Source organism: Hesperophylax consimilis, chromosome 21 (genome assembly GCF_061612785.1).
Source record: "Hesperophylax consimilis isolate HC1 chromosome 21, BYU_Hcon_1.0, whole genome shotgun sequence".
Taxonomy (NCBI): Eukaryota; Metazoa; Arthropoda; class Insecta; order Trichoptera; family Limnephilidae; genus Hesperophylax; species Hesperophylax consimilis.
The window spans coordinates 20351116-20365422 of record NC_142856.1 but is presented as its reverse complement, the minus strand read 5'-3'; the positions used below and the strand labels follow the sequence as shown (position 1 = coordinate 20365422).

General features: G+C 32.2%; 1 long non-coding RNA gene across 1 annotated transcript; it reads left to right on the top strand.

Annotated features, from left to right (window-relative positions):
• Window positions 1–6464: 6464 nt before the first annotated feature.
• Window positions 6465–13624, top strand: LOC149413705 (uncharacterized). The gene is made up of 3 exons (XR_016304213.1): window positions 6465–6593; window positions 10447–10551; window positions 13441–13624. It is a non-coding gene; the product is annotated as an uncharacterized LOC149413705 (long non-coding RNA).
• The last annotated feature ends 683 nt before the right edge of the window (window positions 13625–14307 follow it).

The window sequence follows — 14307 nt, the reverse complement described above, 5'->3', positions numbered from 1 at the left end:
GTAATTTTTTGACATATGACAAGAAGAAACTACGTCATTAATAAAATTGGAACGATACACGCTTCATCAACGCATTGAAATTATTAAAATTCACTTGAGTAAATCAAATGCAAATCATCTTGAGTAATGAGGCCCATTTCCACCTCGGTGGCTTCGTCAACAAGCAAAATTGTCGCATCTAGGGCTCGGAAAACCCAAGAGTTATTGTTGAAAAGCCTCTCTATCCTCAACGTGTGACTGTTTGGTGCGGTTTATGGTCCGGCGGAGTCATTGGACCTTACTTTTTTGAAAATGAGGCTGGAGCAACAGTTACGGTGAATGGATTGCGCTATCGAGAGACGATTAATATTTTTTTATAGCCGGAATTGAATGGTATTGATTTGAACAACGTTTTCTTTCAACAAGACGGCGCTACGTGCCACACAAGCAACGAAACTATTGATCTTTTACGATTGAATATCAAAATAAGACCTCTTATTGGAAAACCCTTTACTAAATTATTAAATTAAAATAAACAAGAATTTATTATGGTAATCCTAACAAATTGTGCGTAGCTCATCACGCGTTCAAAGAAATTCACAAAATTGGGTCCCAGCGATACGAATAAAGAACAACATAGTGTGTCCGTAATATAAAATACAATACATTTTTGTAATATTCATTGCACCTTTTAGTTATTTATGCGATAGGCGCTGGCCATTGATCACAGAGGTCAGGCAGTTTGAGGGTCAGGTGAGGAATAAATCTGGACCCCCTAGGAGGCCCAGATAAATCAGGGGGGGCTATTTCCGAGCGGTGAACGCCAAACACCTTGGATGCCTGGATAAACAATTAAAAATAAGCGCTCTTGCATTTATAAACACATATTTACCTACTTATATGTTCACTTTATATATGGCATGTGTTCAAACATACTGTGAGTTGACGATTTATGTTAAAAAATACGTTGAGGACATGTGAAGAAAAAATTGTAGGATGTTCGTTCGATCATTGGCACTCAATAAGTCGGAATTAAGGCTGACTATAGTAGAAGCCTGGGTGCGCAGCCGCCAAATTACGAAGTCAGTACTGTTGCTAAGTAATCTTCACTGTTTAAAAAAGTCTCATCACTGTTTATTTAATAAGCTTGGGATCAAACAACACACAAATCAGCAGTAACAACGGGTTTTAAGAATAATAGCCGCCTTTTGTAAACTGTTGTCGCTTGATGGCACTGACTTGATCACGTGACACTTCAAAATCCATCGCGCTCCAAGGCCAGTACTGTAGTCGGCCTTGAGTAGAAAACAATGACATTATAAAAATATTAGATACGTTGTATTTATACTAATTGAACAAAAAATGTGGCACCGCTTAAGAAAAGTAGTAATTCAAAGAATATGTATGTACGTATGAATTGGCCAAATAAACAGCACCCAAAAGTATGTCCACTGGATCTAGTTCAGTGAAACCACGAACGTTGTCTCAGGCTGGCCGCATACATACGTTTTCCCTATTCGATTTCCGAATTCGTTTTCCGTATTCGGAATTCCGTGAGACTAGCACAAACGTTCGTTTTTCTTCATTCGGAATGTATAAACGTCAGAACTCAGAGCGAGAATCAGCGCCGAAAAAATCTAAAAGGCGAATGGTCGCCAATTAAGCTACTTCAAAAACATAAATTTTATTTTTTTGAAATTCTCTAGCCATCCCCCCCCCACGAAATTTTTATTTTCACGTAAAAACATCAATTTTAAACATGTCCCACCTAACAGCAAATTCGGCTACTTTACGCTACCTTATGTATGAGAAACGGCGATATTAGGTCAAGATCCGTTGGCAACACTGAATTACTGAACGGAAATTTCCGAACGTTTGCGTCGGCACAAACAAAATGTATGCAAGAGCTGCGTTCCACATGACGTCATTAGGTTTTTTCCATTCGGTTTCTCCGAACGCGCCGGTTGCATTCGGAACGTGCGTAAGGAATTTGTTCCGTTCGGAACTAAAACGAACGTGTGCGGCAGTTAATGTATTTTCTACTGATTCCGTGCATTCGGATGTCCGAATACGGAAAACGAATTCGGAAATCGAATACGAAAAACGTATGTATGCGGCCAGCCTCAGTAATGTAAGCATTTTCACTCTATTAATTTGTCTGAGGTCGGAACCTAATGACACCCATTAAAAGAATATATATATGGTTCTGTTACAGAAAACTCAATTGTAAGGCCCTTATTTTTTTATGCAGTCGTAAATATGAAAGAGGTAAAGATTTAACGAATCTACAAGTAAATTCAACGCACTGTAAGTGATTTTGTAACATGCGACATATTGTATAATCATAGATTAGCAAAATCGCAGACCTGGAAATCACGAATATAGAAGTAGCTGACACTAGTGATCACTGGTTCCTAGAATTCTCGCCAAAGCATTAATTTTTAGCGTGAATCATATCATGTTAGTAACTGCTAATAAACAAACAATGTTTATTTTGTACGAAGCTAACGATTACATCTTAAAACTTTCATTATTATTTTCAATAAGAACTAACGGTTTTTAGCCAGTAATTCTATTCACCTACGAATTAAATAATATTTGAGAAATTTTCTGTACGTTTAAAATAAGACAATTTTTATTTTTTTTATTTTAAAATTGAACACTTATAATTGTTATGGCAGGTACCTAATTATTACGATTCAGTGGAGTAGTGATTTGACAAAACTATGTTAAGGAAAATATCAAACACGAAATCCCAGTAAAAATTGAAAAATCTCCCGAGTAAAAATAAATGCCGCCGACGGGAATTGAACCCGCACCCTTCTGATTGACGGTCAGTTGCTCTAATTTTCAATTTGTATGGGTATTTTAGGCGAATAATTATTGTAATTGCTTATAAAAATTTGATAACTTTTGTGCAGTGCTTAAGAAACCTTGTCAAATAAACATTAGTTTATTATTAAAAAATAGTTTTTTGTGATAAGATGTAAACTCTGATCATAATAAGATGTTTCTATTGTTTTGAAGGTCAAGAGAGTAAAGTTTCAATCTCGGAATAAAATTTTAGATTTGTATAAAAATCAAATAAACGCCGCCCGCCTGGTGTCCGCCCGCCCGTCTGCCGCCACTGACAATCCTCTATATCCCCTCAACACAGGATCTCCTAGTGAGGAGGACTACGAATATAATCAATATCTATTATACATATATATATAAATATACATATTCTTGTAAAAATGTTTAAAAATGTATTTATACCTATAAAGCTAAAAAATAAAAATAAAAAATAGAAAACTGATAGATAAATTATTTATTTATTAGTATAATGGCGATTAAATATTTTATTATGTTTAACATAATATTTTTAGGCTGACAGGTCAGCCGGTTTACAGAAATACACATTCGTTTAATTCAGGCAAACCTTATTATTTTTGACCGATAATTATTCTTCGTAATTTTAGTTTATTCAAATTTTTATTTTTTGACAGAAATAAGCGTTTTAAATGAAATAAAATTAAATACTTTTTGATGCATTATTGATGATACTAAATTTTCACTTGTAAACTTAAAATCATTTAATATAAGACAAAAACTTGCAAATACCACTTTTATTTTTTATGCCTAATGCCGACTGGGTTTCGTTTCAACCGTAGCTTCTTCAAGGTACAATACTCAAAAAAATATTGTTTTTATTTTGTTTTATTTTATTTTATCATGTTTCGTTTTATTTTTTTTTTATTAATAATGTCGTTTTCTACGAAGTATTTGCTGCTTATGAACAAATTTAGTATCATTACCTATTTAGCTAAAAATGCTTTGAATTCATCCTGGATATGTTGTTTGTGATGGATGTGATTAAACCAACGCCAACTGCGACTTGTTTGGAATCCGACGCGTTTGTCCACTCAGCTACTAACCGGTCTAATCCAAGCTGGCACCAAAATGGTGAGTGCATACAAATACGATGTCATAAGAAATTTTTTTATAAAATATTATTTGGTAATATGAGAATCTCACTGGGTGCTTTACCCGTGCTGAGGCCACCATTTTACAATTTTACGTGACAAATTTGAATGTAAATAAAATGGACTATATTTAAATTTTGTTAAATTAAACAGATATAAATGACATATTTAGAAATATAAATTAAAGAAATGAAAATAAAATAATTAAGGCAGTTATAAAAACTAAGCAATATGTATGTAACTATAGTTGCTATGCCACAAATCTATATAACATAATAATTCGCCATCCGCGTTCAAAATCTATTAAATTGTTTACCTATACCCCATTATCACCTTCTACTTACGCATTAGTTAAACATAAGTCGATAGTATCAACACCAAACATCTGGATAAACAACAAATTGACATCATTCAAATTTAGCAATAACCACGCATCTTCGTAAAAAATAAACATAAAATTTGCTTATAATGATCGTTAGATATCAGGGTTAAACTGTAGCCTCAACCTTATTGAAGGGCAAAATATAACATTTGACACAAATGAATGAATAAGACTCTATTTTACATGTTAGAGAAGATATTATAAGAATATCTTCAAAATTACAGAGGATACCTGACGTAATGCGTGGCCTTTGACCGAATCCTTTCTTGATCATACAGAAATTTGATAATATATTTGCATTTTAAGTCTCGCATGCTACTTAAATATCAGAAAAGTCGTGAAAATTACACTCGTCTTTATCCTAAGTAGCATCAAAATAACAACCCGTAATCGTAAAATCGTATTTTTTAACCCTTTCAATCGGCAGTTTTCTGTTACCCGTGGAATATTTACCAAGCATACTAGTTATTTAACATTTTAATTAATATTTAGTTCAATGGCACATAAAATAGGCTATAGATGTACGAGTAAGTAATAAACATATACATTTGAAAAAGCTAGTAGCAATGGGCATCTCATATTAATTATCTCAAACTTTAGTAATATTCAAATACACGATGTACTCGAAGCAACAACAAAAACTTACTACAAATACCGATAACACATAATACGTTTGGTCAACGAAACTTTAAATAATTTGCGACAAGACTCTACAACATTCTTCCAGACAGCATAAAACAATGTGATTCACAAAAAAATTTCAAAGATAATGTAAAAATTTGGATCAAAAATAAGAATAGGGCCTTCACCGGTGCATTTACCCAAATTCGCAGTTATTCAAGTCACCACATTATTGAGCGAATACATCTTAATACAAGATGTTCAAAGGTATTAGGAACTAACACGAAAAATTCTGCCTCAACACAGGCTAGCCTAGTGAGGCGGTATTTGAGAAACCTCAACTGTACTTTTATTTTCTTTTTACCTTCACAATATTATGTTTGTATTTTTCTGTTAATTTTATAACCTTAAATATAAAAGTTACAAATCAATGTACACCATAATATGTATGTATTGTTGTAATGTGTTAACTTCCCTAAATAAAGATATTATTATTATTATTACTTTTAAAATCATCTTGCTCCTCCTATAATAATGCATTCTTACTACCCTAAATTATTAGAGTTCAAATATATACATAAAGCAAAATTTAAAATCTATGAGACTGATTTGCACTTGAAAATATTTTGCGTTGGTAGATATTAAATTGATTATGTACATGCTCAAATAAAACTCAGTCTTAATGTGAACAAAACTCATAATATAATTTATTAAGAACGAATGTAAAACTTTTGTTAGGCATCAAATCTGCGTAAGAAATTATAAAATAAAGTATCATATCATATATCTTCTGTTCGTATGACACTCTAAAATTTCGTAAATGGCTGGTTCTGGGGTCAAGAGCGCACGGTAAGTGACGTTGCATTTAAAATCAAAGAAAAATAATAATGCCTGCCGCACACGGTGGACAAATTTTACCTATTTACCTGAAAAGTACCACTAAAAGTTGGAATTTCGGAAAAAGTTATTTAAATTTTTAACTTGTACTATCATTTAGAATCACTTCCCGAAGTTAGTGCACTTTACCCCCGGACACGCAGGGTGTGTAGAAAATATCTCTATGTAATCTGATTAGAAACTACTTATTACTTTATCAATGGTACCAGTTTGTACTACTAATTAAAAGTAAGTGTTCGATTTTTGGACATTGTTTTTGTCACATATTCTAGACACGAGATTTGCGACATTTGCAAAAGTTTTTGTCGAAAAACAATAATATTATGTTGTTTTAATTGTTTCTTAAACTGCTTCTTCTAATCCACCCAATTAATTTAAATAGGCCATATGATGCATTCTAATTACGACAAACAATATTGAAAGTGCTTAAATACATGCTTATAATTTTATTCCTTTAAACTGTTGAAGGTAATTAAAACAACCGGAATTTATTAAACAAAAATTTGAATATGATGCTCTAAATCGATATTGAAATCCATTCATGAACAGGTGATCAAATAATTATTGTAGATATCGGTACAATAACAAACTCCAAACGATTTCTTCTGAAGACTATAAAAGTAACCAGTGTACAGTTTAGAGTTGTATTTCGTTCAAGTCTTTTCCGCGTTAATTTTCAGTGCTCAAAATCATTAAAGATGTTATTCAGATTATTTTTGATCGTCGCATTTGCCGCAGTTGTAGCTAATGTAAGCAGAATATTTTGAATGGCTGTTTCTTTTCTTTGATATCTTGCTTTCTTCAGTTCCACTCTATTCTGTACCAACTAACTAACTAACTTTCCACGGAGAGGTCGGTCTAGTGGACTGACCGTCTCACACTTTTATCATGGAACACACTTCTTGCTTCATTCACATTACATCATAAAATTGTCAAATTTGATCCACTTGGTATTACCATATCTTCTTCGGGCGTTCCCGATTTCTTTCGCCATTCATTATATTATTCTCATAGCACTCTTGCCTTTGTACACCATGCGTGTACCAACATGTTGCTTGTTATATGCTGTATCACTTTATCAACAATAACTGAGTTTATTTGCTACTTCCTATCGATTGTTGGTTTTCGAAAACAGAGAACTCCTACGCACACAAAAGGTGGTAATGCTGTTTTTGTTCTACTGGTTTTTAAAACGAAGATGCTCTAAAGAGTTAGCTTTTGGCACCGGTATGCAACCAAAAGCGCATGGCTGTGGAATGACTTGCCTGTTATATTCAAACCATCCACAACAGGAGACAACTTAAAATCCTAGTTCATACATTCGTATTCTTTAAATTCTCAAAAAATATCCCAGCATTAAAGCCAAACCACCAGACATATTTTTATACTATTTATAATTCACACAACGGACAGTTGTTAATATATAAATAAGACATTTACAAAGAAATAACAAATATCAACCATCCTACAACGGTGCACAACAACATTATTAGATTAATTAGAATAAACAATAAGAGCCTTACTAACGAACCTGTTTTTAATTTTACACAACTGTAGGTTAAATGGGTGTTTCCCAGTTTTGTAAACTTAAAATAAAGATAAAATATAGTTTCGATCAAGCGAAGTGAAGTAAAAACAAGAGTTCTAGGTCTAGTCCGGAATCTTGCAACTACAGCAGTGGATTTTAAAAAAAATAATGTAAATCAAATTTAATAATATTATTATTCATTTCTGCAATTATTTTAGTTTTAATATTATTGTGACAGCTGTTTTGGCGGTCAAGGCCATTTTCAAACTGTGGTTAAGCCACGTTGAGATACTTATTTATGCGATTCTATTTACCCTCGCCCAATTCCAATTTTGATGATTTGTTAAATGATTTATTACTGTTGAACCGATTTATTAAGTAAAATAATTGTGACAATATTCTGTAGGGTACTTTGAAATCTGTTTTCCCCACATTAAATGGTATTGTTTTCTTAATTATTTAATAATGACGGGACCGCATTAGCTTATTTAAATACACTGCAGTTGAGGTTAAAATATACCTAGAATACACCTTTGCACATAAAATTGGGAAAATATAAAGTTGGTCTGGAAAGGAATATGGAAAGTTTCGAGGTTTCTTAGTAGAAGGTGATTGATTATATTATAACATATATAATAACACCCGAATATTTTTATTTTGTTTTGTGATGAAAAAAACTCTCCTTAATCCGCTTAACTATAAATTTCTTTTATCAATGTTTAACCTTTGAGTTCCAACTTTTCTCTGTGGCGTTTGGTGAGTGCCCAAGTTTCGCATCCATAGGTGATGACTGGAATTATACACGTCTTGAAGACTTTCCTTTTTATTTGCATACTTAGTTCCTTGGATTTCAAGACTTCTTTCAAAGACCAGTATTTCTTCCATCCATTTGCTACTCTTCGCTCGATTTCTTTAGTGGTTTGATCTTTGTGTGATATTATTTGTCCAAGATAGATGTACTCTGACACATATTCGAGTGGTTGGTTGTCAATTTTTATAGTTACTGGATCAGAGTTTGTAAGTAATTTTGTTTTGTCTTTGTTCATGCATAAGCCGACCTTCACACTTTCCTCGTTTAGTGATTCTATCATTTTATTTAGGTGCGTTGGGTTTTCCTCGAATAGGACTATATCGTCTGCAAATCTTAGGTGGTTCAGTTTTGCACCTTGCACGTTGATACCATATTTTTCCCAATCTAGTTTGCGGAAGATACTTTCTAGAGCAGCCGAGAATAATTTTGGTGATAGAGGGTCTCCCTGTCTTACTCCTCTCTTGATCTTGAACTTTTTGAACTTGAGCTCTCTGGCAGCCATGGAGAGAAGTTTGACAGGAATAAGAAAACAGGACAGAGTGAGATGTAGCAAAATAAGGGAGATAACTAATGTTGCCGATATAGTTACCCGAATAGACCAACAAAAATGGAGATGGACAGGTCATATGATCCGAGACCCACAAGAGAAATGGTGTAAAAATGTCACTGACTGGTATCCCAGAGATGGCAAGAGAAGTAGAGGACGTCAACACATGAGATGGGAAGACGACCTAAAACTCACGGCTGGACATCAATGGAGAAGAGTAGCGCGTGACAGGTCCCAATGGAAATTGTTAGAGGAGGCCTATGCCAAGAGGCAAACTGAGCTTCGGGATATATTATAACAAACAAAATATTTCTAATATTAATGTACCTAACAGAAGTTCAGAATAAAAGGCTTATTATTATTATTATTATATTAACCTTTGAGTTTATTTCTTTTTCAGGGCGTGTTTTAAATCTATTTAACATTTGTTTGATTTAATAGTCTTCTGTCAAGCTCTTGTGTATTTTTTACTAATATTTAAACTAAGAAAACACATACGTGTTGGTATTTCCTATGTATTGTAAATAATATTGGTAGAGAGCCTCTGTCTCTATGACATTATTTGATCAGTTGTCTTTTTTCTAAATCTTATACTTCTTTTTTGGATGATTATTTAATTATCCAGTGTTGAACAACGTCCGATGGACAAATATTGAATCTTTAAATGCGGCTTCGTGATTCAATTCAGTTTGGAGTTCGTGTTTTTCTATCTCACTGCCGCTGAGAGGTCTCCTGGAGATTAGGTGCCTGATTACTTGGACCGTGTTTACAGAATAAACCTTTTAAAATATTCAGAACAACGAACAACTTTGTTTGCGTTTTTGGAAATATTTACCCGTCAATTTTTTGATATTGTTTAAATATGAATCTGTGGACGGAGTTCTCTATGACAATTTATTTATTTAGTAATTTAAGAACATTATTACAGATTGTTAACATTGTGTTGGTAGGTATATAGAGATATTTATAAATTTTGAAGTTTTAAAATAATGTGCTAATTTTCCATTAAAATGGTGAAATCTGAAAAATAAAAGGGTATTTAAAAAATTTTTTTGATCATGTTGCTTTATGCTTTTACATAAGAATTGATTTGAAGAAGGACTATTAAATTGATATAAAGCGATACGTTCGGGAAAACAAATAAACTGAAAGTAACGGATAAGACATTTTTCTGAAGGTTTTCGCATTGCTGATCGTTGAAAACCTTTTAAAAGACTTGATAATTCCATTACTAGCAGTATTAGCTGCCGCTAGTTCAATTTGTGTTGTCAGTTTCCCGTAATATTTCCCCCTTTTTTATGTTACTGTTTGTCTTTATAAAAGTTCCGTAATCTGAGGTAAACATTAATTCAAAAAATAATTTTCACAACAGTAGTATATATTTTGTAAATATGAAATTTTACTCCTCAACCGGTTGATTTCAGCCTGATTTTACGGTATTGTTTTTAAACCATGAAATAAATTTGAGAAATATCAAACAGCAGACTACTTAAAATTGCTTCTCTCACCTTCCCACAGTTCCTACCAATTTCTGTGTTTAAAGATTGTTGAAAAATTGCGCATATTCGTCAACAAAAGAATAAAATCAAAATATCTTCACTGTCGTAAATTTTCTTATTAATTTGATTGGGAAAAAACAGTAATAATATCATGTATAATTTATTGAATAGCCAGGGTTTTATTTACTTTTGTAAAAAATTTTGATGTTTCTTACAGGCTGGCATTTTCGATGCCTTCAATAAAGTGTTCACCGCAGGCATCACCGCTACAACCGATGTCATTACGGGCTTCATCGGCAACTCCTCAAATTTAACGCAAACGGTAATTATAAAAATTTATTTAAAATGCATACATTTCCCGACAAGATTAACTAAACAGGTAATTATTTACTAATTTTAAAACAAAATGCGTATGTGTGCATGATTCTAGAATGCACACGGAGAAAAGTGACCGACATGTATTAAAGTCAATTTATTAAATTACTCGTTTTCTTGTTTAAAATGGAATTTGACTAATTTATTAACGAACTATCAGTAAAGCACTAATATATTATGAGGAAGTCGGAATACGTGTTTTAAAAAATAATTACATCATCGCATTTTGTCCACTATACATATTCGGACAAGGCCACCTGCGTGGAACATGATATATTTTTTTAATGACTAATATTTTATTAGGATATGATCATGTAGTCACATTTTTAACAGTATCTTGATACAAAACCGTACTCATTTTTCTCCATTCAATATACTCTCATTATTGCCGTGGCGAAAGACTACCGCAAAGAGAAAAATGAGTATTGCTGATTTATTAAAAATCTTTTTTTATATGTGAAACTGCACAAGAGCACCAAATGCTCCCAATCTTATAAAGCCAGTGAGACTATGGCATCCCCAATTAGGGTATGTTGTGAGGCTGAACGTAGCGGGGAGGGAAAGGAGATGGGAAAGAGGGAGGTGGGGAAGTACATGCCTATTCAGATCTTGTCACCAATCACGGCCAAAGCTACTTCTAGCAACGTTTCAATGTTGAATAGTGCACTTACACCAGGGCGATACTGAGAGTATCTTCCATTCTGGAACCTGTTAAAAGGGTGAAAGCAGGCAATTTCCTAATCTATTAGTAGTTACTTTCATGATATATGGAAACACGTGTTAATGCTGCCGCGTTTATCATGTTATTATACAGGGTGTATCGGCACGTACCCGACAAACTTTAACCAGCTATTCCTTAGCACATTTGGAGTAAAAATGTTATGGGCACTTTGCTGTCCAAACTCCGTCACTGTCATTGGCATTGTTTCTCGTGTTCAACTGTTGTAATTAGCGAATGTGTCAAAAAGCGTCCTCGCTCTTTTATACACAGTAAATAATAATAGTTAAAAATGAGACTAATGGTGCCATGCCATTTCATTGTGATTGTAAAAGCGTGCCAATGTAGGTACGTAAGTACATTATTCAACGAAACTCGAATAAAATATTGCCGGATGGGTTTTCAAACTTTGACAAAGGATAAAACATTGGTGACATGTGATGAAAATATGAATGATAATTTTTTTATTAAAAAAAAATGTTACCGGACCGCAAAGTGCCCATAACATTTTTTACTCCAAATGTGCTAAGGAATAGGTGGTTAAAGTTTGTCGGGTACATGCCGATACACCCTGCATAATAACGAAATGCGAAAATATTATAATTTTACAACACGTGTTCCAACATCGTCGTAACAGATTCGTGTTTTACTCATAGTTTATTAGGAAATCTGTCACTTCATTCTTTAACGGCCTGCAGTTCCGTTTTTAACAGGAATACTAATAATTTTAAGATATTTTTAATTTTTATTCGTGCATTCGGTTTGAAAAAGTTGCTTGAAATGGTTTTAAAGTGTGTATAGTTTAGTGACTAGATCTGAGTAGCTAAGCATGTCTCAAGAAGGGAATATCAAAGTTCCTCTGACTTAAGATGGCCATAAATTTTGTGCAGTATTGAAAAAAAGGCTGAAGTCCTCCATATTAGACCGCATGATGCGCAAAGCCACTCTCAACTAGCAAATAAATAATTATGAAATCAAAACGGAAAAATGAAGCTTATGAAATCAATTCTGTGATAATAATACTTTATTCAGGCATTATATTATATTAACCCTGTTGATGTCATTATTTTTAAATTTTTAAACTTTTATATTTATAATATCAAGCTGCATTAATCAGAAGAAATATTCTATGCGCCAAGAAATTGAGGAGCGTTTTCTCAAAGAGAAATAAATATCAACAAAAACAATTTCATCAAAGCTTTAGGTGAATAAATTTCTGGTTCAGTATTTATAATAATCTTTAAATACACATTCAATAAATTATAAGATATGATTAATAACAAGAAAAATCGTTACATTTGTGAAAAATTATATTTGTAAAAGAAGTCGAATATTGAGAATTTTGACAATAGAGAAAACTACATATTTATGTTTTCAGAAAGTGAAATTTGCATTTTATTACAATTTTTTTTTGTTAATTATAAAAAATAGCACATAAAAATTAAAAACATAATACCTACCGTTTATATGCATATACAAAAAAGACGTAAATTTCTGATACATAGGCAAGAACTTTGGTAGGGAATCCGAAGTACAGTTTATTTTTTAATGTAACGGATGGCCTACTCAGGTCCATTGAAATAAGATAATTATAGATCTTTTACATTATATACTCACATAGTTATTTGACGTTGTAAAAATATATGATTTTCGATTACACATAAATCAAGTAAATATTTTGAGTCTAAAAAATCTGAATTAATCATTTTCCAAACATCTTCATCCAAATTAAGAATAAAAAAACGCCGTCTGGAATCCAAATACACAATTGTGATCTCATACATTTCATTTTGCTATTTTATCAATTTTATTGTATATTGCTAGTTGGGAGCCGCTCAGTGCGTTGTGCGGCCAAATATAATATACTTAAATAAATATTAATAAAACATTTTTATGCACGATGTGAATTTTGGAATTTTATTAAAATTTTGCTATTTTCTTTATTTTGTAGTAAATAAAAATATTGTGTACCTGTAAATGTTCATCGTTAATTCAAATGGCTTTATTTACATTTATTAGGGATCTATTAGGTATTATAGACGTGTATATTTAAACGGTAATACATTACGTACGATCAAGGTTTGCCTAATATAAATTGTGTTTTCCTTTTTGTTTCAGATTCTTTCATAAATGGAATAACGAACAAATGACTTTGTTGAGCGTAGATCTGAGTTCATCAATCTGTAAATATGTTTATAGGTTAGGAACATAGAAATACAACATTCGATTCTTTTAATATCGGTGCAATTGTACATATTTAAATATCCGATGACACAATAAACTAATTTACAACCCAGAAAAAGTGTTATAAATATAATACCTTTGCATTTTTCTATGATTTTTTCCAATTTTCCTCTGAAGACAAAACAATCATTATAATATAATATAATAATTCATAAATCTTATTTTTTTGTGAATTGTGTAAAGTGATAAATAATGTTTTTACTAACATTTGAATTTAGAACATATATTTTTTTAACACCATTTTATTTTAATTTAGTATTTTACTGTGCACCTGAACCTTCATCATGGTTGAATACATTCATGTATTTTTACATTAAAATATATAGTACATATATTACATTTACATAAAGTGGCATTATAAAAATAACAAGGCGATTGCTACCTGCGATATATGATATTAGCACATTTTCGCTAGTTTCGTGGAAAAAAATTAAGGCCACATCTGATTAACATATTATATAAAAATTTTGTTATTATTTTATTGATAAATATTACAGCTTGATCACCAACTCGAAAATACGAGTTTTTTATATTTGTGAGTGCTTAACTATTTACTGTTTGGCTTATCGGCCAAATTGCAGCAAATTAAAAAAAATTGTGCACAGTACAATGAACGAAATTATCGTACTTAAGTCAAAACCATTCGAGTTTTAAATAGCATGATAACTTTTCTTACTAATTCAATACAGACAATTTGATTTAATCACAAAGCAGATTGCCAAAATACAATTTGTCAGCATA